The 24555-nt window shown below is 52.4% G+C and overlaps 1 protein-coding gene across 3 annotated transcripts in view; it reads left to right on the top strand.

Moving 5' to 3' along the window:
• Nucleotides 1-1056: 1056 nt before the first annotated feature.
• LOC125461811 (C-terminal-binding protein 2) overlaps nt 1057-24555 on the top strand; it is a 296288-nt gene continuing 272789 nt past the window's right edge. The window contains exon 1 of one of the 3 annotated variants that reach the window (XM_048551038.2): nt 1057-1541. The gene's annotated coding sequence lies outside the window, so the exon portion shown is untranslated. Of the gene's footprint in view, nt 1728-24555 lie in introns of all 3 variants that reach the window. The other 2 variants (XM_048551036.2, XM_048551039.2) reach the window with 2 other exon arrangements.

Raw genomic sequence — 24555 nt, 5'->3', positions numbered from 1 at the left:
CATTCATGGGACGAACACCAGAAATATAAAGGCTATTTGCTAAATATAAAAGTGGCCTAAACAAGCTTTTGAAATTCAAGGGATTCTTGGAATTGGTTGAAATTAGCACTGGCATATCATGAAATGTAATATGTAAATAGTGAATTGGGGTTATTTTATTTAGCTATATAGCTGGATAACTCGTGTTTCCCTTTCATGTGGGGCTAGTGATCTAAATAGGTCGAGATTGGCCAAGATTCGTTGAAGTTTCTGTAATTTAGTGACTGTTTGTAAATCCTTGGCCCATGCCCATGCAGAGATGCCAATTTATCAACGTCAAAGGAACTGTGTGATTTTCTTTCCCATCGTTTTTATACTTCTGAAGTCGAAGGTAACAACACGCTAGTTGCAAGAGTGAAAGGGTAATTGGCCTGTTGAGCCACTCAACTTGCCTTACAACAAAGCTCAGCGCGGTTTGACCCACATGCATAAAAAATTGCTAAATGCTGTAGGTGATAGAAATAGATTAAACCTGAAACCACCAATGAAAGAACTATAATGGAACAGGCAGTTCTTCATCTCAAGATCACACCCCAACGTTCAAATCAGAGTCCATCGTCATAGACGACCAGAAATGCAAACAATCCTGTTAAATTCGAGTGAAACTTTTTGTTTTAAAACTTAACATGATAACTCAAGCGTTTTATTCAAATTATATTTTCAAAAAGCTCATCCCTGTAACTTAGTTTCGGGATGGGTGCGAGTTTTTAAAATCACTATTCAATTAGATAATATTAAAAAATGACTACAATCTGCAGTCTTGTTGAGGTGTTTATTTAATGAAACAGCATATATTTTAATTGAGCAGAGGTCAAGTATTGGTATGTAGCTGTAGCAAACAAGCACCGAATAAAAAGTTAAGGCCTCGTCACTTGCGGTGCATGTTTTTTCCACGACTGAAAATGGAAAACAAGAGTGCAAGTTAATTCATTCTGTAGATTTAAGAGCGATTGCATTGTTGTTTCTTTTCTGTCAAATGGAAACGCCGCAGTTGGAAAGTTGGGTGTTTGTAGGCGGTGCTGCAGCTCTGTGTATGTGAAAGAGTGGTTCGGGTGAAGGTAGCTCTCCCCCTCCGCTGTCAGGCTGAGTGTAAGAGGAGAGCGGCTGTAGAGTGGGGAAACGCTGGAGGCGCGGCTGTCCATGTGGGGCTGTGTCATTGGTTTGGAGCAGACCCCGCCCGCGGAGCGCAGCACGATCGCAGGCGAAGCCGGACCAAGCGAGTGACCCTCCTGGCAGCGCGGCTCCTCTCCCCACCCCAACCCCCTCCCTCTCTGTCTGTGTCTAACTCCCATCTGTTTGTTTCTGGAGGAAGAGAGGAGAGGAGGAAGCTGCTGTCGGCGCCCACACCCCCCCACCGAGAGCAGCCCCGGACAGTGAGAGGCGTTCGCCCAGGGTTTAAGCAGCAACGTAGGAAGCCGCTTGGATCTCTCTACCTCTGCAAGAAAGGAGCTGACGAGCTCGGAGAGAGGAGATCGGCTCCCGCACTCGGATCGTTACAGCCTGTTAGTTGGAGGATTAAGTTTTTTTTAACATTTTTTTTGTGTGTGTTTTGGACGTGGACCAGCTGTCTGCGGACATCCGACGGGAAGCGTGTGTGGTGGGCACAGCGAGTGATGGAGATGCGGAGAGTGGCGGCGGCGGCGGCGCCCAGGGACGGGCGGCTCTAACTTGGCGGCGATCAGAGAGAGGTACCGAGCCGGCTGGACAAGAGTGGTGGGGGGCGGGGAGTGACCTCCCCCAACGCACCCCCCCCCACCCCCACCCACCCCCCCCCACCCCCACCCACCCCCACCCCCCCCCACCCCCACTCCCTCCACTCCCTCCACTCCCCCCTCCTCCCCACTCCCCCCTCCTCCCCACTCCCCCCTCCTCCACACTCCCCCCTACACCCCCTCCCCCCCACTCCCCCCTACACCCCCTCCCCCTGCACCTACCCCCACTCCCCCCCTCCCCCCCCACCCCCCCAACCCCCCCTCCCCCCCCACCTACCCCCCCTCCCCCCCTCCCCCCCCACCTACCCCCCCTCCCCCCCCTACCCCCCTACCCCCCACTCCCCCCCCTACCCCCCTACCCCCCACTCCCCCCCCTACCCCCCTACCCCCCACTCCCCCCCCCACTCCCCCCCCCACTCCCCCCCCCACTCCCCCCCCCACTCCCCCCACCTACCCCCCCCTCCCCCCCCCACCTACCCCCCCCACCTACCCCCCCTCCCCCCCCTACCCCCCCTACCCCCCACTCCCCCCCCACTCCCCCCTCCCCCCCACCTACCCCCCTCCCCCCCACCTACCCCCCTCCCCCCCACCGACCCCACCTACCCCCCTACTCCCCCCTCTCCCCCCCCCGCTCCCCCCTCTCCCCCCCCGCTCCCCCCTCTCCCCCCCCCGCTCCCCCCTCTCCCCCCCCCGCTCCCCCCTCTCCCCCCCCCCGCTCCCCCTCTCCCCCCCCCGCTCCCCCCTCTCCCCCCCGCTCCCCCCCGCTCCCCCATCCCCCCCCGCTTCCCTCCCCCCCGCTCCCCCCCTCCCCCCGCTCCCCCCCTCCCCCCCGCTCCCCCCCTCCCCCCCGCTCCCCCCCCGCTCCCCCCCCGCTCCCCCCTCTCCCCCCCCGCTCCCCCCTCTCTCCCCCCCGCTTCCCCCTCTCCCCCCCGCTCCCCCCTCTCCCCCCCGCTCCCCCATCCCCCCCCGCTTCCCTCCCCCCCGCTCCCCCCTCCCCCCCGCTCCCCCCCCTCCCCCCCGCTCCCCCCCCCCACCCCCCCCACCCCCCCCCCACCCCCACCCACCCCCACCCCACCCCCACCCCCACCCACCCCCACCCCCCCCCCACCCCCACCCCCACCCCCACTCCCTCCCCCACTCCCTCCACTCCCTCCACTCCCCCCTCCTCCCCACTCCCCCCTCCTCCACACTCCCCCCTACACCCCCTCCCCCCCACTCCCCCCTACACCCCCTCCCCCTGCACCTACCCCCACTCCCCCCCCTCCCCCCCCACCCCCCCAACCCCCCCTCCCCCCCCACCTACCCCCCCTCCCCTCCCCCTACCCCCCTACCCCCCACTCCCCCCCCTACCCCCCTACCCCCCACTCCCCCCCCTACCCCCCTACCCCCCTACCCCCCTACCCCCCACTCCCCCCCCCACTCCCCCCCCCACTACCCCCCTACCCCCCACTCCCCCCCCCACTCCCCCCCCCACTCCCCCCCCACTCCCCCCCCCACTCCCCCCCCCACTCCCCCCCCACTCCCCCCCCCACTCCCCCCCCCACTCCCCCCCCCACTCTCCCCCCACCTACCCCCCCCTCCCCCCCCCACCTACCCCCCCTCCCCCCCCTCCCCCCCCTACCCCCCCTACCCCCCACTCCCCCCCCACTCCCCCCTCCCCCCCACCTACCCCCCTCCCCCCCACCTACCCCCCCTCCCCCCCACCTACCCCCCCTCCCCCCCACCTACCCCCCCTCCCCCCCACCTACCCCCCCTCCCCCCCACCGACCGCACCTACCCCCCTACTCCCCCCTCTCCCCCCCCCGCTCCCCCCTCTCCCCCCCCGCTCCCCCCTCTCCCCCCCCCCGCTCCCCCCTCTCCCCCCCGCTCCCCCCTCTCCCCCCCTCTCCCCCCCGCTCCCCCCTCTCCCCCCTCTCCCCCCCGCTTCCCTCCCCCCCGCTCCCCCCCTCCCCCCCGCTCCCCCCCTCCCCCCCGCTCCCCCCCTCCCCCCCGCTCCCCCCCTCCCCCCCCGCTCCCCCCCTCTCCCCCCCCGCTCCCCCCTCTCTCCCCCCCGCTCCCCCCTCTCTCCCCCCCGCTCCCCCCCCTCTCCCCCCCGCTCCCCCTCTCCCCCCCGCTCCCCCCTCTCCCCCCCGCTCCCCCATCCCCCCCCGCTTCCCTCCCCCCCGCTCCCCCCCTCCCCCCCGCTCCCCCCTCTCCCCCCCCGCTCCCCCCGCTCCCCCCTCTCCCCCCCCCCGCTCCCCCCTCTCCCCCCCCCCGCTCCCCCCTCTCCCCCCCCCCGCTCCCCCCTCTCCTCCCCCCTCTCCCCCCCCGCTCCCCCCTCTCCCCCCCCGCTCCCCCCTCTCCCCCCCCGCTCCCCCCTCTCCCCCCCCGCTCCCCCGCTCTCCCCCCCCGCTCCCCCCCCCGCTCCCCCCCCCCCCGCTCCCCCCCCCCCGCTCCCCCCCCCCCCGCTCCCCCCTCCCCCCCGCTCCCCCCTCCCCCCCGCTCCCCCCTCCCCCCCGCTCCCCCCTCCCCCCGCTCCCCCCTCCCCCCCGCTCCCCCATCCCCCCCCGCTCCCCCCCCTCCCCCCCCCTCCCCCCCCCTCCCCCCCCCTCCCCCCCCCTCCCCCCCCTCCCCCCCCTCCCCCCCTCTCCCCCCCCCTCTCCCCCCCCCTCTCCCCCCCCCTCTCCCCCCCCCTCTCCCCCCCCCTCTCCCCCCCGCCTCTCCCCCCCCCCCGCTCCCTCCCCCTCTCCCCCCTCTCCCCCCCCTCTCCCCCCTCTCCCCCCCCCGCTCCCCCCTCTCCCCCCCCGCTCCCCCCTCTCCCCCCCCGCTCCCCCCCCAGCTCTCCCCCCTCCCCCCCGCTCCCCCTCTCCCCCCCTCTCCCCCCCCGCCTCTCCCCCCCCCGCTCCCCCCCCGCTCCCCCCTCTCCCCCCCCCGCTCCCCCCTCTCCCCCCCCCGCTCCCCCCTCTCCCCCCCCCGCTCCCCCCTCTCCCCCCCCCGCTCCCCCCTCTCCCCCCCCCGCTCCCCCCTCTCCCCCCTCTCCCCCCTCTCCCCCCTCTCCCCCCCCTCTCCCCCCTCTCCCCCCCCGCTCCCCCCTCTCCCCCCCCCGCTCCCCCCTCTCCCCCCCCCGCTCCCCCCTCTCCCCCCCCCTCTCCCCCCCCCTCTCCCCCCCCCTCTCCCCCCCCCTCTCCCCCCCCCGCTCCCCCCCCGCTCCCCCCCCCGCTCCCCCCTCTCCCCCCCCCGCTCCCCCCTCTCCCCCCCCCGCTCCCCCCTCTCCCCCCCCGCTCCCCCCTCCCCCCCTCTCCCCCCTCTCCCCCCCGCTCCCCCCTCTCCCCCCCCAGCTCTCCCCCCTCCCCCCCCGCTCCCCCATCCCCCCCGCTCCCCCTCTCCCCCCCTCTCCCCCCCCGCCTCTCCCCCCCCCGCTCCCCCCCCGCTCCCCCCTCTCCCCCCCCCGCTCCCCCCTCTCCCCCCCCCGCTCCCCCCTCTCCCCCCCCCGCTCCCCCCTCTCCCCCCCCCGCTCCCCCCTCTCCCCCCCCCGCTCCCCCCTCTCCCCCCCCCGCTCCCCCCTCTCCCCCCCCGCTCCCCCCTCTCCCCCCCCGCTCCCCCCTCCCCCCCCCTCCCCCCCTCTCCCCCCCGCTCCCCCCTCTCCCCCCCGCTCCCCCCTCTCCCCCCCGCTCCCCCCTCTCCCCCCCTCTCCCCCCCCCCTCTCCCCCCCCCGCTCCCCCCCGCCTCTCTCCCCCCCCGCTCCCCCCCCGCTCCCCCCCCGCTCCCCCCCCGCTCCCCCCCCGCTCCCCCCCCGCTCCCCCCCCTCTTCCCCCCCCCTCTCCCCCCCCCTCTCCCCCCCCCCTCTCCCCCCCCCCTCCCCCCCACCGACCGCACCTACCCCCCTACTCCCCCCTCTCCCCCCCCCCTCTCCCCCCCCCCCTCTCCCCCCCCCTCTCCCCCCCCCTCTCCCCCCCCCCTCTCCCCCCCCCTCTCCCCCCCCCTCTCCCCCCCCCGCTCCCCCCCCCTCCCGCTCCCCCCCCCCTCCCGCTCCCCCCCCTCCCGCTCCCCCCTCCCCCTCCCCCCCCTCCCGCTCCCCCCTCCCCCCCCACTCCCCCCTCCCCCCTCCCCCCCACTCCCCCCTCCCCCCCACTCCCCCCCCCACTCCCCCCCCCACTCCCCCCTCCACCCCCACTCCCCCCCCCACTCCCCCCCCCACTCCCCCCCCCACTCCCCCCTCCACTCCCCCCCTCCACTCCCCCCTCCACTCCCCCCCTCCCACTCCCCCCTCCACTCCCCCCTCCACTCCCCCCTCCACTCCCCCTCCACTCCCCCCCTCCACTCCCCCCCCACCCCCCCCCACTCCCCCCTCCCCCCCCACTCCCCCTCCCCCTCCCCACCTACCCCCCCTACCCCCCCTACCCCCTACTCCCCCCCCCTACCCCCCCTACCCCCTACTCCCCCCCCTACTCCCCCCCACCCCCTACTCCCCCCCCTACTCCCCCCCCTACTCCCCCCCCTACTCCCCCCCCTACTCCCCCCCCCCTACTCCCCCCCCCCACTTCCCCCCCCCTACTCCCCCCCCTACTCCCCCCCCCTACTCCCCCCCCCCTACTCCCCCCCCCTACTCCCCCCCCCTACTCCCCCCCCCCTACTCCCCCCCCCTACTCCCCCCCCCTACTCCCCCCCACTACTCCCCCCCCACTACTCCCCCCCCCCCCACTACTCCCCCCCCACTACTCCCCCCCACTACTCCCCCCCCACTACTCCCCCCCACTACTCCCCCCCCACTACTCCCCCCCCACTACTCCCCCCCCACTACTCCCCCCACTACTCCCCCCACTACTCCCCCCCCACTACTCCCCCCCACTACTCCCCCCCCACTACTCCCCCCCACTACTCCCCCCCACTACTCCCCCCACTACTCCCCCCCACTACTCCCCCCACTACCCCCCCCCACTACCCCCCCCCCACTACCCCCCCCCCTACTCCCCCCCCTACTCCCCCCCCTACTCCCCCCCCCTACTCCCCCCCCCTACTCCCCCCCCCTACTCCCCCCCCCTACTCCCCCCCCCTACTCCCCCCCCCTACTCCCCCCCCCTACTCCCCCCCCCCTACTCCCCCCCCCTACTCCCCCCCCCCTACTCCCCCCCCCCTACTCCCCCCCCTACTCTCCCCCCCCTCCCCCCCCCACTCCCCACTCCCCCCCCCCACTCCCCCCCCCCCCACTCCCCCCCCCCCCACTCCCCCCCCACTCCCCCCCCTCTCCCCCCCCCCACTCCCCCCCCTCCCCCTCCCCCCCCCGCTCTCCCCCCCCCGCTCTCCCCCCCCCGCTCTCCCCCCCCCCGCTCTCCCCCCCCCCCCGCTCTCCCCCCCCCCGCTCTCCCCCCCCCGCTCTCCCCCCCCCGCTCTCCCCCCCCCGCTCTCCCCCCCCGCTCTCCCCCCCCCCCGCTCTCCCCCCCCCCCGCTCTCCCCCCCCCCCCCGCTCTCCCCCCCCCCCGCTCTCCCCCCCCCCGCTCTCCCCCCCCCCCGCTCTTCCCCCCCCCGCTCTTCCCCCCCCCACTCTTCCCCCCCCCCACTCTTCCCCCCCCCCCACTCTTCCCCCCCCCCCACTCTTCCCCCCCCCCCACTCTTCCCCCCCCCCCACTCTTCCCCCCCCCCCACTCTTCCCCCCCCCCCCACTCTTCCCCCCCCCCCCACTCTTCCCCCCCCCCCCACTCTTCCCCCCCCCCCCCACTCTTCCCCCCCCCCCCACTCTTCCCCCCCCCCCACTCTTCCCCCCCCCCCCACTGAGTATTGGGAAAGTTGCAGCCAATGAACTTGGACTGTGCTTCTCCCCCCCCCCACTTCTCTCGCCCCCCCCCCACTTCTCTCGCCCCCCCCCCACTTCTCTCGCCCCCCCCCACTTCTCTCGCCCCCCCCCACTTCTCTCGCCCCCCCACTTCTCTCGCCCCCCCCACTTCTCTCGCCCCCCCCCACTTCTCTCGCCCCCCCCCACTTCTCTCGCCCCCCCCACTTCTCTCGCCCCCCCCACTTCTCTCGCCCCCCCCACTTCTCTCGCCCCCCCCACTTCTCTCGCCCCCCCCACTTCTCTCGCCCCCCCCACTTCTCTCGCCCCCCCCACTTCTCTCGCCCCCCCCACTTCTCTCGCCCCCCCCACTTCTCTCGCCCCCTCCCACTTCTCTCGCCCCCCCCCACTTCTCTCGCCCCCCCCCACTTCTCTCGCCCCCCCCCACTTCTCTCGCCCCCCCCCACTTCTCTCGCCCCCCCCCCACTTCTCTCGCCCCCCCCCACTTCTCTCGCCCCCCCCCCACTTCTCTCGCCCCCCCCCCACTTCTCTCGCCCCCCCCCCACTTCTCTCGCCCCCCCCCACTTCTCTCGCCCCCCCCCCACTTCTCTCGCCCCCCCCCCACTTCTCTCGCGCCCCCCCCACTTCTCTCGCGCCCCCCCACTTCTCTCGCGCCCCCCCCACTTCTCTCGCGCCCCCCCCACTTCTCTCGCGCCCCCCCACTTTCTCTCGCGCCCCCCCACTTCTCTCGCGCCCCCCCACTTCTCTCGCGCCCCCCCCACTTCTCTCGCGCCCCCCCACTTCTCTCGCGCCCCCCCACTTCTCTCGCGCCCCCCCACTTCTCTCGCGCCCCCCCACTTCTCTCGCGCCCCCCCACTTCTCTCGCGCCCCCCCACTTCTCTCGCGCCCCCCCACTTCTCTCGCGCCCCCCCACTTCTCTCGCGCCCCCCCACTTCTCTCGCGCCCCCCCCACTTCTCTCGCGCCCCCCCCACTTCTCTCGCCCCCCCCCCACTTCTCTCGCCCCCCCCCACTTCTCTCGCCCCCCCCCACTTCTCTCGCCCCCCCCCACTTCTTTCGCCCCCCCCCCACTTCTTTCGCCCCCCCCCCACTTCTTTCGCCCCCCCCCACTTCTCTCGCCCCCCCCCACTTCTCTCGCCCCCCCCACTTCTCTCGCCCCCCCACTTCTCTCGCCCCCCCCACTTCTCTCGCCCCCCCCCACTTCTCTCGCCCCCCCCCACTTCTCTCGCCCCCCCCCACTTCTCTCGCCCCCCCCCACTTCTCTCGCCCCCCCCCACTTCTCTCGCCCCCCCCACTTCTCTCGCCCCCCCCCACTTCTCTCGCCCCCCCCCCACTTCTCTCGCCCCCCCCCACTTCTCTCGCCCCCCCCCCCACTTCCCCTCCCACCAGTTCCTTGTCTCTTAGTCTGTTCTCTGTACTCACTTATTTGTCTCCTCTATCCCCCATTTCATGTTGCTTCCCACCCTCCGTTCTGCCCACCCTCCAACACATTCCTTCCCCTCCCCTCCTGTGATTCTCTCGTTCCCCATTTGTTGTTCTGCTGTCTGCTCCAGTCCACAGATTCCACAAATTACCAATGTGTTAAAGTCCTTCCATCATCTTAAAAGTTGTTTCGAAAGGGCAACTCAGTAACTTTATTCTTGGCAACACTAACAAATAGCTATTACTAAAACATCCATTGATTTTTAGATTGCTTTGAAGAAGTGTTTACAGTTTTAGAAGTCGACCATTTTGACATTCAGAGTTTTCAGATTTGAAGACTTACTGAAAGAACAGATGACATCACTGTGATTGTGAATGACCTTACAAGGTCAGTTATTTTATAGGGTCATGATAATTATGTAGTTTAAAATGTAAAACACAGTCTCTTGTCACAAATCAGGCTTTTGGATTAAAGCTTGTGTGTGTTTTAAACAGATTTCCTTTTTCCAAGTTTTGTGTTGCAACACCAGGATAGTATTTCTTTTTGTCTGCAAATGTTTAATAGATATTGAAATCAGAATGACGAACAATCAGTGAGCAGCACTCTGTTTTGCTCAGTGCTTCAAACTTTGCAAACTGAGATTGGTAGTCAGATTGTAATCCAAGTGTGATCAGAGGGAGTACTGTATGTTGTGTAATAAATCTATTCCATACTCTTTTCCTGATTTAAGGAATTAATTTTGTACTTATTTATTCATACAAATCAATAATGCAGTATGGAAGCATGAATAAGGCACTGTCTCAACAAAAAGAGGGCTACCCTTTCAAACTGAGATGATGTGGTTGGTTCACTCACCAAGCCAGCGAGCAAACCAGCCACAGCATCCACAACCCAAGCTACAAATCTGCTCAAGAACTTTAAACTGAGATGAGGAGGAATTTCTTCAGCCAGAGGATGTGGAGGTCATTGCTGCAGAGGGCTGTGGAGACCCAGTCATTGATATAGATGGGTCCTTGATTGGTAGTGCGATCAACAGTTATGACAAGAAGGCAGAAGTACAGGGTTGAGAAATGTATCGGCTATGATCGAATGCTGGAGCAGACTTGATGGACCAAATTGCCTAATTCTGCTCCGCTATCTTATGGACTAATAAGTTGCCTTTGACCTAAGCAGAATTTGGGCCCAAATTTGGCACTGCATGTGTTTCCCAGCTGTGTTGGTGCTCATATCTTGCAGGATGCATCTTGTGTAACAATAGACACTTTGTCAGATCATATAATTGGTGAACGATTAACCAGTGATAGGAAATGACTCAAAACAGCATCTTTAAGTTTAGTTCCCAGTTGAACAAGACAAGGTGAATGAAGTGTAATGAACTAGTAATGGAAACATTGGTTAATTTCACAAATAGATTTGCAGCTGACTCTAACTTTCTTGCTGTATAATTAAGATTAAATTGCTTCTGAGGTTGACTTCTACAGTAACCCAGCTATGCTGCTCAACGGAGATTGATTCAGCAAATTTCAAAACAGTTTAATGATTCCTCCAAATTACTTCAGTGATGTATTAGTCAGATTAATATGACTTTCAAATGCACTGTAAATGGTCAATCAAATGCAGTGGATTTTGAAAATCAAAACATGATACAGTTAAATTCCTACTTTCCAATAAAAGGAGGAAATTATTCACAGGCATAATGGATTAGTACACTGATACAAACTCATTTTGGACAACAGGAAAAGTATACAGCTCTAACACTTCCTGTTAGTAGCTTTCATATTACTTTCTCTGTGTGGCCCATCCAGCAAACAAGGACATGTTTCTCCCCCCTCTCCTACCTAACTTGCAAAAAAAACAGTCAACTGGCCAAGTCCCCCAGTATTCAGGAGCAGCACCTTAAGTGGAATGTTAATTAGTTGTAAGGTTGAGGACAGACGATAATAGCAAAAAGAATAGTGGAAAGTGACGTGCTGTTTCCCAGTATCCCTTGTGTATGCCACAGGTATTCATTGTTACATACTTGCTTGGATGAAGGAATAGGGAGTTGTGTACAAACAAAACCAGAGATTGCTGGAAAGCCTCAACAGGTCTGGCAACATCTGTGAAGAAAAAGCAGAGTTAACATTTCAAATACAGTGACCCCTGTTCAGAACTGGACTCTGGTCATCAGATTCAAAGCATTACTCTGTTTTCTCTTCAAAGATGCTGCCAGACCTGCTGAGTTTTCCCAGCAATTTCTGTTCATTTTTTGTTTCAGATCTCCAGTATTTACAGTTCGTTGTTCTATTTTAGGGAGTTGCATATTCAAGTTCACAGATAACACTAACTTACGCAGAGTAAATGGGAAGCATAAACTGAGTGAGTGAGCAAAACAAATGGAAATGAAATGCAATGCAGGGAATTGTAAAACCATCCACTTCAGATTTGAGAAAATCAAATGAGGTTATTATTCCTAATGGGGTGTGACTAGGAGTTATAGAGAAACAAAGGGCATCTGTGTTTTAAAATCACTAAAATCTCAGTGAATAGATGAAAGGCTAATGGAATGTTGGCCCCTATCTCAAGGGGAATGGATTACATAGTTGTGCAAATGAAGATTCAGTAGTACAGAGCTTTGCTGAAATCCCAACTGGAACTTGTACATCAGGAAAAGTACTAGTCCCAGAAGGGGTGTAGCCTAGATTCTTCAGAATGATACAAAGGCTTAAAGGACTGAATTATGAGAATGCCAAAACTTGCTTTTGGTTCCTTTCAGTTTACGAGATTGAGGGGATGATCTAACTGAAATGTTTAAAATTATGGTTTCTCTGTGCCAGCATTATATTTTTTTAAAGGGAATTGGAACATACTAGAATTTGTGAATGACCGGTTGGATTGAAATTAGGAACCAGCTCTTTCTATAACAATTGAGCTCACTTCCAAAAGAGTTTAGATGTCGGGTTAATTGAAATTTCCAAGTTTGAGACTGGTAGCTGTTGTCAGGGAACGAAATCAAGATAAATAGAGTTGAGGATTGGATCAGACATATGAAGATATGAATGAGGAGCTGGCCACTTGGCTCCTTGAGCCTGTTCCACCATAAAATAAAATCTTGCTGATCTAATTACTGCACCTTCCACGCCTTCCTTATCAAGAATCAGTTAAACTCTGCTGTAAAAATATTCAGAGAGTCTGGATCTCTGTTGCTCAAATGGCAGTGGAAGCAATGATTCAAGACACAGATTTTTTTTCCTTCTCTCTGTCTTAAATAAGTAACCCCATATTTTTGAACAGTGACCTCTAATTCTATAATCTTCCAGAAGAGGAGGTATCATTATCACATCTACCCTGTCAATACCCTACAGGTTCTGATATATTTCAATCAAGTTGCCTCTTCCTCTAGAAGATACAAACCTAGCCAGTTCAACCTTTCCTCATAGGACACCCTGCCTATTCAACGTATTAGTCTAGAACTGCTTCCAATGCATTTATCAAATAAGGAGTCTGTATTATCCACAATGTGGTTTCCCCAATGTTCTGCATTAACTGAAGCATAACCTCCAGTCTTTTGCATTCAGTCTCCCTTGCAATAAATAACATTCGATTAATTTTCCTGAGTACTTGGTGTATCTAACCTTTTGCAATTCATGCACTAGGATGCCCAAATCCCTCTGCATTTAAGAACTCTATTTTCTCATCATTGAAATAAAATGCTTCTTTTATTTTCTCTGCCAAAATGGGCAGCCTGACATTTTCCACATTATATTCTGTTTGCCAGATTTTTGCCCACTCACTGAACCCATCTATAACCCCTTGTAGACTTGTTATGTTCTGTCAAAACTTAGTATCAGTTTTTATTTTTCTAGCTAAATTTCTTCTGTGCCTTTTGCCTCCTTATTGGTCTTTAATCAAACCCTTTTTTTATATTCTATCCAGTCTTCTGACTTGCTATCATCCTTTGTTTAAGAACATGCTTTCTGGTTAAAATTGATACTATCTTTAACTTTTTGTTAACAACGGAAAGTGGGTCCTGCCCTTAGCATTGTTCTTTCTTCTTGGAATGCAACTATTCTGCAAATTTTGATATATCTCCTATTTGGCTAATCAGTTAATCTATTTTGTTTTGAATGCTACGCGCATTTATATACAGCTCTAAAAGAAGGACAGAACAACCTTGAGGAGAAGGAAGTTGCTATTGAAGTTGCATGGTTTACTTCAGTTCTTCCTTCTGTGGATGGAAGAGATTGGTAGTGATTCTTGAGTTTATTTAGTGCACTTGCTGATAAGTTTCAATGTGGTAGAAGCCTGCGAGTCTGCTTTGTGTCTTTGTTATTCACTTTCAGATTTGTTTATGGATGAAGATGGGTTAAGAGGGATCATACAAGTGAATTGCTGTAAATGTAGTTCTATCAGCTTTCTCCCACACCATCTGTTCTCTAAAGATTCTGGCTGTTGCTAGGGTACAGCTACAGAGTCTTCCAGTAGTCTAGTCACGAGTCTAGATGTTGTGAGTATAGACAGACTGTCAGGCTATCACAGTTTATCTATAAGTCATGTTCCGGCACTGATATTGGATAGTGATCAGAAATGGGAATGTTGACTGCACTAATTTAGGTGCTTTCTCACCAATTGTAAAAGCACTTCTCACCTAGTGGGAACTGATTAACTCATTGAACCTGGAAGTTCAACTCAGTTACCTTTTCAGTCTCTTTCGCTTATTGCTACATTCAACTTTGACTTTATCCATGGCTGATCAGAAGGACTCTGATCTATTTTAAAAAGTTTATTGAGCTAACAGGATAAGGATTGTTCATTCCAGTTACCTGAAATTCAGTTAAGTTTCAGTAATTTAACTTGCAGTGTTGTGAAAAAATCTGATGTATATTGCTGTGCTATTTCAGCCAGATATAAGAAATTCAGTCTCAGCATCTTGCTTATTTTACACTGCACTGCACCAGGGCAGAAGCTGAAAGTTTGCTCGATAAGTATGTTATTGCTTTTGATATCTTTTTGGGTATAAGTAATCTCATCTGCTTTACTTGTGGATTTTGGAGATTACATAAGAATAGAAATCTTTCCAGGTATTGCAACCAACAAAAGAACTTGCTTCTTGTGCATTTATTTACAAACACCTTGTTGTTCAGAAAGTCAACTTTGTTTTGACAGTGGCTGCTAAGATGACATCAAAAAAGATGAAATATACAACTTTTTTTGGTTCAGAATAATAATTTTGTATTATTGAATGTTAGAAAATGGAGCGTCTTCAAGAATTTGGCTTACTCATGGCTGACATTTATTCAATTTTTTTTCTGGCTATCCTGAACTCCTTTAATGCTTATATTATCACTGTCCAGGGCATATGAGTTGATTCCTTGAACTTCATTGAGCAATGTACATGTCTTGACAACAGGTTTGGCACGTTCAGAGAAGTCCATTTTACCCTTTTCTCTGGATACTGGAGCAATACCCATAGGCGTGGTGGCTTGCTATTGTAACTTGCAGTCATCGTTATGTGTTGATTAACAACCTGTCCTTGTTGTATGAAAACCAGTTTGGCTATAGAAGGAAGTGCGAACAAGTGGATTGTCTCCTGGGCAGCTCTGTCTTGGATCTTGATGTGATTGCTGTCTATTTTTTTAAAGAAAAAGGCTATTGCTCTTGACAAAACTTTGTACAGAAGGATGAAGGAAGTATATCTTATTTTGTAAATAGTTTTACATCTCTCAATGTTGCCACCATCAGACTGAGGTTGTTCTCGTCACCATAGGCAGAGCTGTACTTTTGCCCATGTTTGCTGCCAGCTTCACTCGGATCATGATCAGCTGGTAGAAGTTTTGCTTCTATGAAACTGGTTCTGCTGGTTTCTTTCTCCTGGAGGGGAACTATCATTGCAGGCTGCAAACAGACTTAAAGCTTGCCAGTTGAGAGTGTGGTCTGTCATTGAGACCCAGTCTCCTGATTTTGGAATTTCACCATCCTGCCACCTCAGCTTTATCACAGCGACGTCTTCCACTTCAGTTCTTCTGCCACATCTGCTGCAATTTCTAGCATAAAATCTCCAAGCTTGGTTTCTGCTGCCTCCTAAAACAATGGACATAATCCAGTAGGGATCTGAACACCATGGACTATGATGAGGTTTATGGTAGAATCATGTGAAAAGCCTGTCAAGGCCTAGCCCAACATTGGGAGCAACTCACTGCATCTTTTACATAATTGCCTGGTATCGAGGCACATCTCTCTCTAGGCAGCAGCAAGTTGCCAATTGAAGGGGAATTATTGTTTGTTAATGATCTTATTAATGTGCAACTTGTGGCATTAATATGCAGCTATCTATTTTACTAAATATGCCAAGCTAGACATCAAGAAACATTGACAAAGAAGTACAGAGCAGAAACCTGGTGGCTTCAGCTCGCTACTCAATTGAAGGAGACTCTATGTTGCACAGCATCAAACAGCTATTTGGGGCACAACCATTTGCTCCTTGTCTGCAGACTTTGGTGTCTGATATTTTCCAAACCCTCATGATCAACATGGTATCCCTGTGATCTTCATGACAGCTGTCTGCAGGACTGTTTGGAAGCAGCTCCATTACAGGGTGTACCAGCAACTAGCATTGAAACCTACTGCCAGGACACGTACAGAGACAGACAGCTCAGGGACTGGACCAGGCTGCACCTCAGGGCTACCTGTTCACTGGTTCCCTTGCCGTTTGTTCACATAGCTCAGCATCCATGTCTTACATTTTTTTGCCATGCCTGTTAGTGTGTTCAGTCAGATTGATGTGTTGTTTTGTGCAGTTACACAGGCTGGTGTCAGAATCTGTTGGTGTAGGTGAGACACCTTCCCGAACAGCACATTGAGACGTCAGTTTAACAGAGATATGCCAGCAAACACCATGTGTGCTTATTCAATCAAATGGTCATGTTGGCAACAAATGGGATCTAGGACTTAATCCAGCCAAGGAATGAGTGAGTGGGGAGGGGTGTTGTTGATCAGGGGGTCCCATCACCATCAGTCACAAGCACAGTCCATGCACAGTGCAGAGGCTGAGTGTGGCCAGTCATCTGCTTGGTTCGGTCACATTTTTGGTTTCCATTGTGGGGGCAGACTGCAGCCTATATTCATTTTATGTTCACTTTTGCTAACTGTAATTAAAAGCTCACGTTTGCAATGTGTCCATTTTGTTTGCATGTATGTGGCATTCTCCTACTGGAAAATGACAAGCAGCAGGTCTCTCAGTGGATACTGGGGACACAGTAGCCGTGATGTAGAGAGGGTTTTCAGACAGGATGTAGTTAAGGACAAGTAAACTCTGTGGCCTGATGGTTAAACAGTGACGGGGTGAGAGGTGCAGGGTATCAACCATGCTGATTTTGTGCTATGAGTAAGGAGGTTTTGTGGCAGCTGTGCCATAATGATACCAGTGAGGGGCAACACTGGATGGTCAATGCTTGATAAGGGGCACAACAGCCTTTTGAGTACCGGTCTTTCAGCGGATACCCACTGAATGGCAAGATGTCCTGGGAATGACCTGCAGTATGCTGGGGGCGGGGGTACTACAGTTTGATGAGAGGGCCACGTAGGGTGGGGTACATAGTTCATGAGGTGACTTTGGTAAGATAAAGTGAGAAACCCTCCAAAAAACAACACATTCAACAAGCGGCCTAATGTGCATTTCTGCTCCCTCCAACTTCTTCATTCTCCTCGCAACATTTTCCGTTATCTTCCAAAGGCTCTTAAAACTTGTTTTGTTTGACATACCTCTTGCCTTGAAGAGTGCTATACAAATGTAAATGGTCCTTAATCAGTCCTGCATGGGCCATACTGAAACAGACACATTTGGAAATGTTTCATTGAAGTGGAGAACTGGCTCCCAACATGCCAGAGACCTGGGTTCATTTTCCACTCTTGGGCGACTGTCTGTGTGGAGTTTGCACATTCTCCCTGTGTCTGTGTGGGTTTCCTCCCACCGTCCAAAGACGTGCAGGCTAAGTGGATGGGCCATGCTAAATTGCCTGTATTGTTCAAGGGTGTGTAGGTTAGCTGCATTAGCCATGGGAAATGCAGGGTTCTAGTGTTAGGGTAGGGGTATGGGTCTGGGTGGGATGCCCTTTGGAGGGCTGATGTGGACTTGTTGGGCCAAATGGCCTGTTTCCACACTGTAAGAATTCTATGATTCTATGTTAAATGGGCCTGAGTGTGCTAGAAAGCTGGATATTAGCAGGTAACATGTGGGCTTTTTAGTGATTTTTCTTTTGACATTATTCCACTAACGTGAAAAACATTTGTGTTGGAAGTAACAGAAGCAAAATACTTTTACTGTTGAAAATTTGAAATAATGAACCCAGAAATCGCTGGAAATACACAGCAGATGAAGCAGTGTCTGTGGAGAGAGAAATAGTGAGCATTGCAGATAGAGGAACTGTTCCAGTGATGTAGAAAAGCAAGTTGTATTAAGACCAATGAAGGTCAGTTGAGCAATTTAATAAATGTAACCACACTGCTGTAATTTGAATATGGAGTCTATTCATTTCATTAGGTCAGGAATCCTCAATTTTCAGAATGTGGATTATTGAGTGTTCTCTGGTTGCAGATTTATGTTTATATATAGCATCTGAATGACTCAGTTTTTTTGCACTAATTTAATTCGTATTTGCATTCTGATGCTACTAATTTTGAGTGTCAATTTTTAAATTGTTGCTTAACTGGACTCTTAGACAGCAAAAGAGCCAAATATACTTTTAGGAACATGTTTGTTTTAAAAGATGAACTCCTCGGAAGAGTAGAATGTTTATAGCAAGTATTTCTGGCAGCCTTCACTACAGCTGTTATGTATAACCTATTCCTACCATGTGCTCTGTTTAAAGTGAGAGGGGAATGTCAAATCCCAATGTGTCCAGGAGGTCATGCACTGGTTACTTCTACTTTGCCATTTGTGCTCACACTGGAATCGTGAAGTTCTGTTTTCTCATTCTTCAGCCAGATCCCCAAGTGGACCATCAATCTACAATCCAGGAGACTTTTTGAGATGAATTTCATGAGATTATGGTGCCCCAGTTAAATGCAATCGAGTGTTTCTAAGGTGTTATAATTGTTCAATCCCTTTTTGCAAACAGAAAGATTCGACAAATAGTCATAAAACATTTTGAAAACTTGCTTAATGATTAGTTGAGCAATAAATATTGGTCAAGACAACAAGGAAAACTGCTCTGTCTCTCTATGAATATTCGGATGAGATGTTTTATTTTCACCTGAGAAGGATTATCACTTTAACGTCATATCTGAAAGACGGCACCTCCAACAATCTGCTCTGGAGTGCCAACCTAGGTTCTATGCTCGTGTTCTTGGAGTGGGACTTGAGCCTACAGCCTTCTGGTTCAGAGGCTGTCTGTTCAGGGTTGACACAATGAATTACAATTCTTTTGCACACTGTTTGCTGTGATGTTGATCAGCTGTAAGGGTTACTATCACATCCTAGTTTCCCAGCCAGTATTTCCTCAAATTGCGCATGAATAGTTCTGTCTGAACCTGATCCATAATTCAGCATCCTAATGTGCAATGTAAAAGATACCCAAGTTTTGCCCTTCTGTTTGTAACAGAACTTCACCTCTGAAAATGAAGTGACCACATGATTCCAAAGTCGTTTGTTACACTTTTTTTTCCCCCATTCATACAGACTTGGTTAGCAGTAGCTTGCCTCACTTGCTGACTAACATTTTCAATATTGGCATTCAGGAATTCAGCCTAATAGGGAAGAACAATAACTGTTTATTTGAGGGATTTATAATTAATTAATGTTGATCTCTGAATTCCACATGGTTCAGAGGAAGTGCTAATACAGTAATGAATGCATTGTGTGAGGAATTTCTGTGGGGCTGTTTTTGTTTTGATGGTTTGTTAAATTTGAATGAATTTGCAGTAATATAATGATGAATGAACTTAGAAAAGTTACAGTAACCCCCTGCAGATACACTTCCAAGATTGACGCAAGTATAATCAATACATTTTCTACTTTGTTTTTAGTTATTTATTTTCTTAAACCAAACAAAGACTGAATTGTTTTGTTAGTTGCTCGCAGCTGTATGTTGCATGTCCAACACTTTGTGATATATTATTAAGCCAAACAAGTGCTCAGATATTCTTCTGTGACTAAAAGATATTATCTCACTCCAGCATGATATGAAATTTATTGCTGGCATTGTAATCATTCACTGCCAGAACCAATTATTCCCCTTAATTGCAGGTTAACTCTGGAGTATTCTGATGGACTGTTGCAGCATTTAAATCCTGTTCAGTGGGAATGGGAAAATTTGCATTCACTTTATCAAACCTGATTGTACTGAGGCAACATGCAGCCCTTCCTGCCCCACCTGTTTCTTTTACAGGCTGAGTCTCACTCAGTAAATCCAACAGAAATTTTGATCTCATAAAAGTTGTTCAATTTCAAGATGTCTGAACATCACCGTATTTACACCAGTTAAATCTGGGTTACTCCACAACATAGCTCATTTCATCACCCTCTCTCACTTTTCCTCCCCATTCCAAATATACTGTGTCCATGTCCCATGTCCCATGTCTTGTGGAATATTTGATCATATTTACTCTGTATGCTATCCTGTTTGTAGTTATCTTTATAAATTATGGTGTATCTGATAGATTTCTTTCAGACTAGCTGTGACTTACTGTGGAGAAAAAAAAACAGAACATTTGGGATGAAAACAGTCCCTTGTGTCTACTTCTTTATCTCCACTAGACAGACCTTTTAGGCAGGTGGTGTACCATAATGTGAAGAGAGGAGAAAAAGACAGCCCATTTGAATTGAGATGACTTGATTATCACATTCACCAAGGATATTTGTCATTACATCACAACTTTGTTTTTAGATTAAAACAAATTATCTGTATTTATGGAAGGAGACTGTAACAGAGCAAAGGAATGGTTTCATCTTTAACTGTAAGAAGCGCTTTTATTGTTATTTTTACGCCATAGCCATAAAATTACTGTTGATAATGGAAGATCAACCGGTAATCTGTTGTATGGTATACTTATGATTTGATATTTTAAGAACAAAGTTCACTTTATGCAATATCTGATATGGGACCTTGGCTCTGCTTAAGCAGTGTATGCAGAAAGTCACATAATTGCATTAAGAGTTGATTTTCTGTAATTTGACCAGAAGTAGCTATTATTTTCTTTTGGTGCAAGAGACTGAATTTAATAATATTCTGTGTTGTTTATTCTCGACTTAAAACACCAATACCATAAAGTTATCATTAAACAAACAGAATAGAACATTTTCAGTTAAGATGGATAACCAGGCTCTTAATTCATTTCTACTTTAAAATTTTTGGGCTATTTCCAACAAATTTGAGGGCCATTGGCATGAGTAGATCCTCAGAAGGTTCAAGTAGCACAGATCTCTTAAATGTTTAAACAATAATGAGGACTGGAGAAAGAAGTTTTTATGGAAAGAACTATATTCGTTGAGATGACTTAGGCTATTACAAGTTGTTCTGCAGCAAAATAAGTTAAGTAATTTAGATTATTTTGCTAGTGATTAGTGTGGAACAGTGCTGAAAGTGACTGCAACTCAGTTACTTTTATGCTTGGATATATCATCGTCTCATTTTTCAAGGATATTTAAGTGACGTATAGAAGACATATTTCAACTACTTTTGAGGCTTGATTTTTAATTCCTTGAGTGCAGCTGACCAAATGACCCTAGTATTCAAAATGAGTTCAATCATGATCAGCATCAGAGGTTGGCATATAAAGCATAATTTATTCAAGAACAAGTTTTCAAATAACTTATAATTTAAGGATCTTAATGTGAGCTGTTGAATGGATGAGAGATTCATAACTCATTTTTATTCCAAAGCATTTGGCTGCATGGTTACGTTAATTTTCTTGCTTCTGAACCTGCTCTGTGTTGCAGTTTAGGGTGCATTTGGCAACAACAGAACCACTGTTGTAGATAGTTTTTTTTATTTACACTTATTTTAATTTGAAGGACAGTTATTGTGAAAAAGTTTAGATTTTTACAGATGGACTGGCTGGCTGCAGATCACCTCTTAGCCTGTGGCACTTGATTGTAAGAAGCATCCAGTGAAACAACTTCTGGGGAGAGCATTGTTGTTGCTGGGGCAAAGGTATTGGATTGTTCGTGTCTTTGTGTCATTTTTGTCACTGGAGACTGTGCTGCAACGTCGGGGAGATCTGGAACTATATTGTGTAACCAGAACAGAGTTGCTGGAAAAGCTCAGCAGGTCTGGCAGCATCTGTGGAGGAGAAGACAGAGTTACTGTTTCGGGTCCGGTGACCCTTCCTCAGAACCTGTTCTAGTGCTAGCTCCGAGGAATGGTCACCGGATCTGAAATGTTAACTCTGTTTTCTCCTCCATAGATGCTGCCAGATCTGCTGAACTTTTCTAGCAACTTTAGAGATAATGGGAACTGCAGATGCTGGAGAATTCCAAGATAATAAAATGTGAGGCTGGATGAACACAGCAGGCCAAGCAGCATCTCAGGAGCACAAAAGCTGACGTTTCGGGCCTAGACCCTTCATCAGAGAGGGGGATGGGGAGAGGGAACTGGAATAAATAGGGAGAGAGGGGGAGGCGGACCGAAGATGGAGAGTAAAGATGATAGGTGGAGAGAGTATAGGTGGGGAGGTAGGGAGGGGATAGGTCAGTCCAGGGAAGACGGACAGGTCAAGGAGGTGGGATGAGGTTAGTAGGTAGATGGGGATGCGGCTTGGGGTGGGAGGAAGGGATGGGTGAGAGGAAGAACCGGTTAGGGAGGCAGAGACAGGTTGGACTGGTTTTGGGATGCAGTGGGTGGGGGGGAAGAGCTGGGCTGGTTTAGGGATGCAGTAGGGGAAGGGGAGATTTTGAAACTGGTGAAGTCCACATTGATACCATTAGGCTGCAGGGTTCCCAGGCGGAATATGAGTTGCTGTTCCTGCAACATTCGGGTGGCATCATTGTGGCACTGCAGGAGGCCCATGATGGACATGTCATCTAAAGAATGGGAGGGGGAGTGGAAATGGTTTGCGACTGGGAGGTGCAGTTGTTTGTTGCGAACTGAGCGGAGGTGTTCTGCAAAGCGGTCTCCAAGCCTCCGCTTGGTTTCCCCAATGTAGAGGAAGCCGCACCGGGTACAGTGGATGCAGTATACCACGTTGGCAGATGTGCAGGTGAACCTCTGCTTAATGTGGAATGTCATCTTGGGGCCTGGGATAGGGGTGAGGGAGGAGGTGTGGGGGCAAGTGTAGCATTTCCTGCGGTTGCAGGGGAAGGTGCCGGGTGTGGTGGGGTTGGAGGGCAGTGTGGACCGAACAAGGGAGTCACGGAGAGAGTGGTCTCTCCGAAAAGCAGACAGGGGTGGGGATGGAAAAATGTCTTGGGTGGTGGGGTTGGATTGTAAATGGCGGAAGTGTCGGAGGATGATGCGTTGTTCGCAACAAACAACTGCACCTCCCAGTCGCAAACCATTTCCACTCCCCCTCCCATTCTCTAGATGACATGTCCATCATGGGCCTCCTGCACTGCCACAATGATGCCACCCAAAGGTTCCAGGAACAGCAACTCATATTCTGCCTGGGAACCCTGCAGTCTAATGGTATCAATGTGGACTTCACCAGTTTCAAAATCTCCCCTTCCCCTACTGCATCCCTAAACCAGCCCAATTCGTCCCCTCCCCCCACTGCACCACACAACCAGCCCAGCTCTTTTCCCCCCCACCACCCACTGCATCCCAAAACCAGTCCAACCTGTCTCTGCCTCCCTAACCGGTTCTTCCTCTCACCCATCCCTTCCTCCCACCCCAAGCTGCACCCCCATCTACCTACTAACCTCATCCCACCTCCTTGACCTGTCCGTCTTCCCTGGACTGACCTATCCCCTCCCTACCTCCCCACCTATACTCTCTCCACCTATCTTCTTTACTCTCCATCTTCGGTCCGCCTCCCCCTCTCTCCCTATTTATTCCAGTTCCCTCTCCCCATCCCCCTCTCTGATGAAGGGTCTAGGCCCGAAACGTCAGCTTTTGTGCTCCTGAGATGCTGCTTGGCCTGCTGTGTTCATCCAGCCTCACATTTTATTATTTTCTAGCAACTTTGTTTTTTTTTCCTGATTTACAGTATCTGCAATTCTTTTGGTTTTGTGTAAGACCTTGTGGAGCATGAGGTTGATAGTTGCCATCTTAAATAGTTCTTAAATGGGAGATCAAAAACTAAAAGTTTATATGATTGTGAAGGCACTAGATAATACTTAATTTACCAGTGAGTCATTGTGTCAACGATGACTTCAGTGTGCTGACTCAATATGAGTCTTTATACAAAAACCCATCAGCTGCTGTTGTCTGGAAATAAAGATTGTTCTTACAATTCAGCTTGATACTACAGGTTCTAAATATTGCAGAGCGAATAACAATGAATTTCAACATGATATTTCACCAAGTTGTAGACCTAAAAAGAAACCTTTAGCACTGTCAAATTTTACTGAATCTAGTGACTGCATGACAGGCTGAGGATTAGGGTTTTAATTGTAACAACTGATTGAGCACAAGACCTCTACCCTTTCCATCTTTTTCCATAGTATGTTCATACAGCCATAATTCACCAGTGAAGCTTGTCCTTAAAACCTAGCACCTAGTGGAACCACAAAGTGAGCTCAAAGAGAAGCCGGTTGCCATTTTTATTTAATATTCATACATACTTCTTCTAACTGGAGTCATTGGAAACCTAACAGATTTTTACCTCCCCTGTTATGAGGGGGTTCTGCGGTCCGTTTTAGCAGGTCTTGTGGTGGCCATTCAACCTGCTTCAACCAGAACTTTGCTGATCTGTGTGCATTTCTACATTTCTCGTAAATATGCTCTAATTTCATTTGTCAGTGTAGCCTAATTATCGAGGCTAGAAAGTGCCAACTGGAATCCTGGTTCAAGGTGAGTTACCTCTAGATTGAGATATTGTATTCCACAACTCTGGGCTGGGACTGAGCAAAGATTTTTGCTGTTAAGTTATTACCACACAAACTGCTGGAATAGACAGGAACATGTATGCTGTGTGAAGGCAGTAATAATTTGCTGACATTTGTTGTCATGGTGAACAAACACAGAGAGTGACTATTTAGATATTGGCCTGCAGGACTCTGAGTGGATTGAGGAGCTGTAGCCCAATGCTTCAAGAGAGGAAGAGTGGAATACGAAGAAAATTGCAAAGAATGTATTAATTTGTGTTTTTTTTCCTGATAATTTATAATAATCAATTATTAACTTTCCATCAGTTTTGTTGAGGAGTTGCCCATCAAGGTAGTTAAGAAACTCTTGAGTTAAAGTTTGCCTTTTAAGATTGATTACCATTTGTTTTCTCTTTCTCTTTCATTATTACTGGATTTGCTGATGTAAATTCCCAACTGATCAGATACAGGATAGCAGAAGGAGTTATGTTATTACAGCAAATCAAAGGATGAATGTACATGCATGTGTTCAACACTAATAATTTCAGCAACTTTTTCTATGATCTGTTTTGTGTTACATAGAAACTTAAAAACCTGAATGAATCTTGATTCAGAAAGTTTTTGTCTGAGCGCATTGTTGTTATTTAAAAATTTCTACTTCTGATTGTCAACTAAGGG

The sequence above is a fragment of the Stegostoma tigrinum genome, chromosome 20 (genome assembly GCF_030684315.1).
Source record: "Stegostoma tigrinum isolate sSteTig4 chromosome 20, sSteTig4.hap1, whole genome shotgun sequence".
NCBI classification, from domain to species: domain Eukaryota; kingdom Metazoa; phylum Chordata; class Chondrichthyes; order Orectolobiformes; family Stegostomatidae; genus Stegostoma; species Stegostoma tigrinum.
The sequence above is the reverse complement of the archived record's forward strand: the minus strand, read 5'-3'. Positions and strand labels throughout refer to the sequence as shown.